General features: G+C 38.1%; 1 pseudogene; it reads right to left on the bottom strand.

Annotated features, from left to right (window-relative positions):
* Positions 1-4761: 4761 nt before the first annotated feature.
* Positions 4762-5839, bottom strand: LOC106985066 (S-adenosylmethionine decarboxylase proenzyme 1-like; annotated as a pseudogene).
* Positions 5840-6000: the final 161 nt, after the last annotated feature.

The following is a 6000-nucleotide window of genomic DNA, read 5'->3' as shown; positions in this document are numbered from 1 at the left end:
GCTGGTTGCAAAAACTCACAAAATTCAGCCCCTCTTATTTTCCCAGCCAATGGCTTTGGGGAAGTGTTCTCTTTGTGCAATCCCTGTGTGCTCCTCTCTCTCTCTCTCTCTCTCTCTCTCTCTCTCTCTCTTCTACATGACTAGGCCTCCCTTCCCTCCACAGGACCCGTGATTCATTTCTGCTCCAAACCACATCTTCACACTTCCTACCTTCCTCTATGTGGTCCCTTCTCTCCCTCTAGTTGTGCAGTTCGTTCTGTCTGTCCTCAGATAGATTCCCTTAGTATTCAGAATTATTTGATAATTATCTAGCTGTGTTTGAGGGACGAGGCAAACCTAAAGTCCTCCTACTATGCCACCATCTTAGCTTTCCCTCTCTGTAATACATAAAATTAATTAATTTATTTATTATATATACCTTATATTATAAGCTCCGCCAAAAAGGAGAAATGAAAGAACATTCCAACCATCCAAAGCCTGGACACATCAAGTGAAAGAGCCACAAACATGAAGGTGACAAATAGCCATCACAAAGTCAGTAGGAAAAATCTGCCCAGTCCTAGAAGGGGGGAAATCCAGCAGTGCATATAATTGTAGTAGAACTCCTTCCTCCACCTAGGCAGACTGACAAAAAAGGGGCTACTTTAGGTGACTAGTTTCTTCAACCTATTGGTGAACAGCTGAATCAAGCAAATCTGCTGTCACCATTACTAGGCAATGCCAACAAATTCAGAATGCATGTGCTATACGTATTCCCAAATAAAGTTACCTGCAGGTTATATATCCTCTCAAGTTTTTCCTTAGTTTATTTAATGTGGAAATCCCTCATTTGTCTTCCTGTGCACTGACATGGTGACAAAAACAAAAACAGAAAGGTATTCAATGAATAGGAGATTTCAGATAGCACCTTTTGCATGCTTAATCTTTGGGTTTCTCTCTTTAGGAAGAGTGTCTTCTCTTGGAGATACTTGGATTGGGCCATCTTTTACACGACACCAGGACATTATAATCCCACTATTCTAGTGAGAACTAATTTTAAAAATCTCATTTTAGGGGCATCTGGGTGGCTCAGTTGGTTGAGTGTCTGACTCTTGATTTTGGGTCAGGTCATGATTCCCAGGTCGTGGGATCGAGCTCTGCATCAGGCTCCACACTGAGCATGGAGCCTGCTTAAGATTCTCTCTCTCTCTCTCTCTCTCTCTCTCTCTCTCTCTCTCTCTTTCACTCTCCCCTCTGTCTAGTTAGTGCAATCGCTCCTTCTCTAAAATAAAATAAAATAAAATAAAATAAAATAGTTAAAAAAAAAGAAATTTCATTTCAGTGTGAATAGGGAATGGAAAAGTGGGTTTCTGAGGCATGGGACAAGGTTGTTGATAAAAGTGTGATCATAAACCCTTGACACTTCCAACACATATAATTCTACCCTTAGTCCAGTGATATAATCTGACCCCCCAAAAAGATAATTTTCTGTATACTATCACTGACTCCTATAAGTTTCTACAAATTTGAAACTGAGAATCTTTGATGTTTGAGATTTAATGGTCGATTTTATTCAATAGTAAACCTGGTTTATGCACAATAAGTGACCTAAGAAAATGCATCTTCCAGCCCCACAATTCCAAAATCCTTGGTGACTTTTATTGAGGGACTAATCTCCACTACAGTTTCCAGACCCTATTCTATATTGTGATGAACGTCTTCCATAATGGGAGAGGTTCCTCTCAAAGTTATATATAAGAACCCTCAAAGTAAATTGAATGTTTCCATTTACTTCGCAAGACTCCTCCCAAATTTTGAGCAGCCACATACCAACTTTCTGCAATTTGATGTCAAGGGACAAGCTTAATAAACACTTCTACAGACTAAGTAGCTTCATGTTAACTTGGGCTCAGTGAGGTGAGACCTACCTGTTTTCTCGATGCCTTAGTCCTCCTCCTTCTTTCACTTATGCATAAGTTCCTGGCCAGTAGTCACCTACTGTCACCAAGTTTGACACTAGGGTCTTCAGTACATATTTGGCTTTGTCATACAAAGGTCCAGAGGATTCAGAACTTAAAATGAGTTTTCCCATATGAAAACCATTTTTGGAAGTCCAATGCTCATATATATTCCTAACGTTATGTGTATGTTCACTTCTCTCACATTATTTCTTCAGAGGTCCTCAGTACTTGAAGACTCAGCTAGAAGTTTGTCATCACCATGTGCCAGTCCTGGTGTGTCAGCATGATAAAAGGTTTTGTTCTACTCTCACACAGTCAGTGTAGCACACTAGCTTCAGCGCCATTAGTATGCTCATTCATGCAGTTTGATACAGGCTCCCAGATGCTTGTTTTCTTACCACAGAAGGTAAAGACTTCCACTTTCCAAAGTGGAGGTCCGTGTTTTAATACTTTAAGAGTCTTGATGTAATTCTTAATAACGTCAACTTCCCAAACTACAAGAAAACTTTCCTTCTTCCTAATTATGTTACCTAATTTAATTAAGGTTATCAAATCTAAACATTTCATCCAATGCACTTTTCCCCTCCTGCCATAAATCCAGTGGTTCTCTACCTTACACTTTAGTTCTAAACACAAAAGGTTGCCCTTTATTGGAATACTTTGTTACTAGGTTATCCAAAGGCTTACTCAATTCTGTCAGGAATCTCAGCTGATTTCACTTAAAAATACTGGCTGAACACACCATGTTATTATCCATCTATATGAACCTTCTAACCAACTAAACATGGCCAGAAATCCACCCATATAATTTTATAAACAATATTATCTATCGCATGCCACTGTTAAATACACACCTACGTGACAGGTGGCATTCATTCATTTGTTCACTTATTAAAGATACTTACTGGGGACTTAAGTGGTAGGAGCTGTGCTATGGAGATACACAGGTAAATGAAATTGACACAGACCCTATCATCATGGAAGTGAAAGTGCAGTTGAGGTGATAAACCATATCTGGATTGTCACAGATAGAATCATATAATTACAAATTATAATACACACTCTGGAGTAAAATCCAAGTGTATGCAAGAGTGTAAAACAAGGAGAACATCAACATGCCATGGGCATGTTGGGGAGGGTTGGGGGAAAGACAGTTACCAAAAGCTAACAAAGTAATGACATTTGAGTGGTAATGGAAGGATTTGGGGTTTTATCTAAGCATACTTCCTAAACCTGTTTTGGGGAAGGGATGCCTACTGAAAACTTGATGGAAGCTATGACCCTCTCCCCAGAAAATAATGTCAGCAAAAATCACAGGAAATATGCATAAAGTATTAAGAGGTTCATGGACCTTCTGAAGCCCATCCTTGAACCGTTTAGTCAAGGGCAATACCTGTTCTGAAAATAAAGGGAAATATTTGAAGATTTTTGAAAATAGATTATGACATAGCCATCTTCATTATGTAAAATATGCCACTGAATGTAATAATATGAGTTATGAGTCTGGAGGCTTGGGCCAGATTGTTGCTAGTGGAGATCAAGAGAAAGGAGTGGAGTTCAGACAGTCTAGGAGGTAGAACTGAGAAGGATTGGACAGTTAGAGGCACCTGGGTGGCTCAGTTGGTTAAGTGTCTGACTCCTGATTTTGGGTCAGATCATGATCTCATGGTCGTGAGATCAAGCCCTGCATTGGGTTGGGCATTGAGCCTGTTTAAGATTCCCTCTCTCCCTCTCCCTCAGGCCCCCACCCTCATAAAAAAATTAGACAGTTATAGGAGGTGAAGAAGAAAATAGTAAGTATTAATGATGGCTTCTTGATTTCTGGTTTGGGCAACAAGTGGACAAGGATGCTACCCACTCACAAACCTCATTCATTTGGTTTCAAAGTTTAACCATTCTAATATGTGTGCAGTGGTATGTCATTTTTATTTAAATTTAAATTTCCCTAATGACAAATAATTCTGATTATCTTTCCATATGCATATTTGCCAACTATCTATCTTCTTTGGTGAGGTTACTGTTCAGATTTTCTGCCCATTTTAAAATCAGGATGAATATTTTTATTGTTGACTTTTAAGAGTTTTGTGTATATTGTTGATGCAAGTCCATTATCTGATATGTTTTGAATTTTTTCTTCCAGTGTCTTGTCTTTTCATTCATTTAACTGTATTTTTTGTAGAGCAGAGCTTTTTAAGTTTAATTTAATTTAATCTGTGTGTGTGTGTGTATGTGTGTAAGAGAAACATCGATTGATACTGCAGAAAATAATCTGTATGAAGTAGAAATTGGTTTCATTAGCATTAGTAGAAAATACATTGTATAAAGTGGTTGTAACAGGATGCAAAATCCTGGCAGCAATTTAATAGAACAATTCTAGATTGTTAGGCTGAAGCCAACACCTAATGAGGACAAAAACCTTGTCTGTGATAAATTTTGAGCAATCCCTGAAGAAGTATTACACTACACATAGACCAAATTGAATTGCTTTTATAAATGTTATAAAGTTTTATACAGTAGAGGAATTTTTCTACATGCACATTGATTTCACAGCAAGAGTGGCAAGAGAATACCTAAATACAGAAAAGAACATTCCTGCCAGATATCTAATTCCTTGATATAATAATGCATATAATTCAAAATTATTACGCTATGATTATATCCAGGGTTCTCTGCAACTACATGATGGTGGATTTAGAAAGCACAGCCCCCCCCCCCCACCAACATCTAGAAAGCAGTCACCACCTTCTTCTTTGTGTGCATGTGTGTGTGTGTGTGTGTGTGTGTGTGTGTGTGAATGTATTTTTTATTTTCTTTATTTTTCTTAACTCTGCTGTTGCTGCTGCTTACCAAAACTGGTCAAGACAAAGTTGTATTACCTGTTGAACATAGCACTCTGGCAACCAAGAGGTTTAAAACGTCAGTCTTCTGTGGGTGAAGAAAACATTTTGTGACATTTGGAACTCTGATTTACAAACAAGGTAGTCACAAATTTTTCTGGCATGAAGATTCCCACAACTTTCCCAATCAGGACATTATAAGAGATGACTGAAGTTTGTTTCAAAGCTACCATAAGAAAATTCTAGTTGTGGACTGATGTGAATATTCCACTAAGTTCCCTCTGATTCCATTCTATTCATTAAATACTCACAAAGATTGTACAGTATGGCAACAATTACAGAGCCTGGTATTAAGTCACAAAGTCCATTCTTACCAGTGTCATCCTTTATAGTAAAACCGTCTTTCCTGTACAGCTGGTCCATCAATACTGGGTCCAGCTTAGTCATCAGAATTTCTAAGGTTTGATCTCACTGACACATTACCTGACTCTCTGGGAAATCCAGAATATACAAGTATCAGCAGTCAAAATTCAGATATCTCATGCAATATGCTGCTCTACGAGGGAAAATTGCATTGAGAAACACTGTGTTTTCAGTCTTTACTTAAATTCCAGTTAGTTAACATACAGTGTAATGTTACTTTAAGGTGTGCAATATAGTGAAGAAACACTATTTCTTTCTGGAAGTTCTGGTATGGGCACCCTCGGTGAGAAATTCTTACAAGAATAAAAGAAGTTTTTAATTCAGTCAAATCCACTGTAATCCCTACATGCTTCAACAGGGAAACCTCTGCTTTCAGTGGAGAGGGTGGTACCACATGTGCCCAAAATGGAACATCTGTAGGCAACCTCACTATCCTCTCTGAATACATAAGCTTCCTACTTTCCAGTTATTTGTCACATTGATGATTGCATGTTGTACATTCTTCAAAAATATGTCTCACTTAGATCTTGGGATGTTGTAAAGATCCCCAGATGCTTGGTTTGCTCCAAGATATCACCCTGAGAACCAACTCTCCAGTAGTTTCTCAGCCCCTTTAAAAAACGGCTATGCAGTTTCCATCACCATGAGACTGGCAAACAATTAACAACCACAGAAAATCGACTAAATTAAATTTATTCTCCTGATGCTGCCACTACCATTGCAGATTGTCCTATCCCTGTTACTAAATATTCTTTTTCTTGTGAAAAGTATTATATTCACTTAAAAAATAGATTAATTAC

The sequence above is a fragment of the Acinonyx jubatus genome, chromosome X, assembly GCF_027475565.1.
Source record: "Acinonyx jubatus isolate Ajub_Pintada_27869175 chromosome X, VMU_Ajub_asm_v1.0, whole genome shotgun sequence".
Lineage (NCBI taxonomy): Eukaryota > Metazoa > Chordata > Mammalia > Carnivora > Felidae > Acinonyx > Acinonyx jubatus.
Note: the sequence above shows the minus strand (reverse complement) of the source record. Positions and strands in the feature narration are given on the sequence as shown.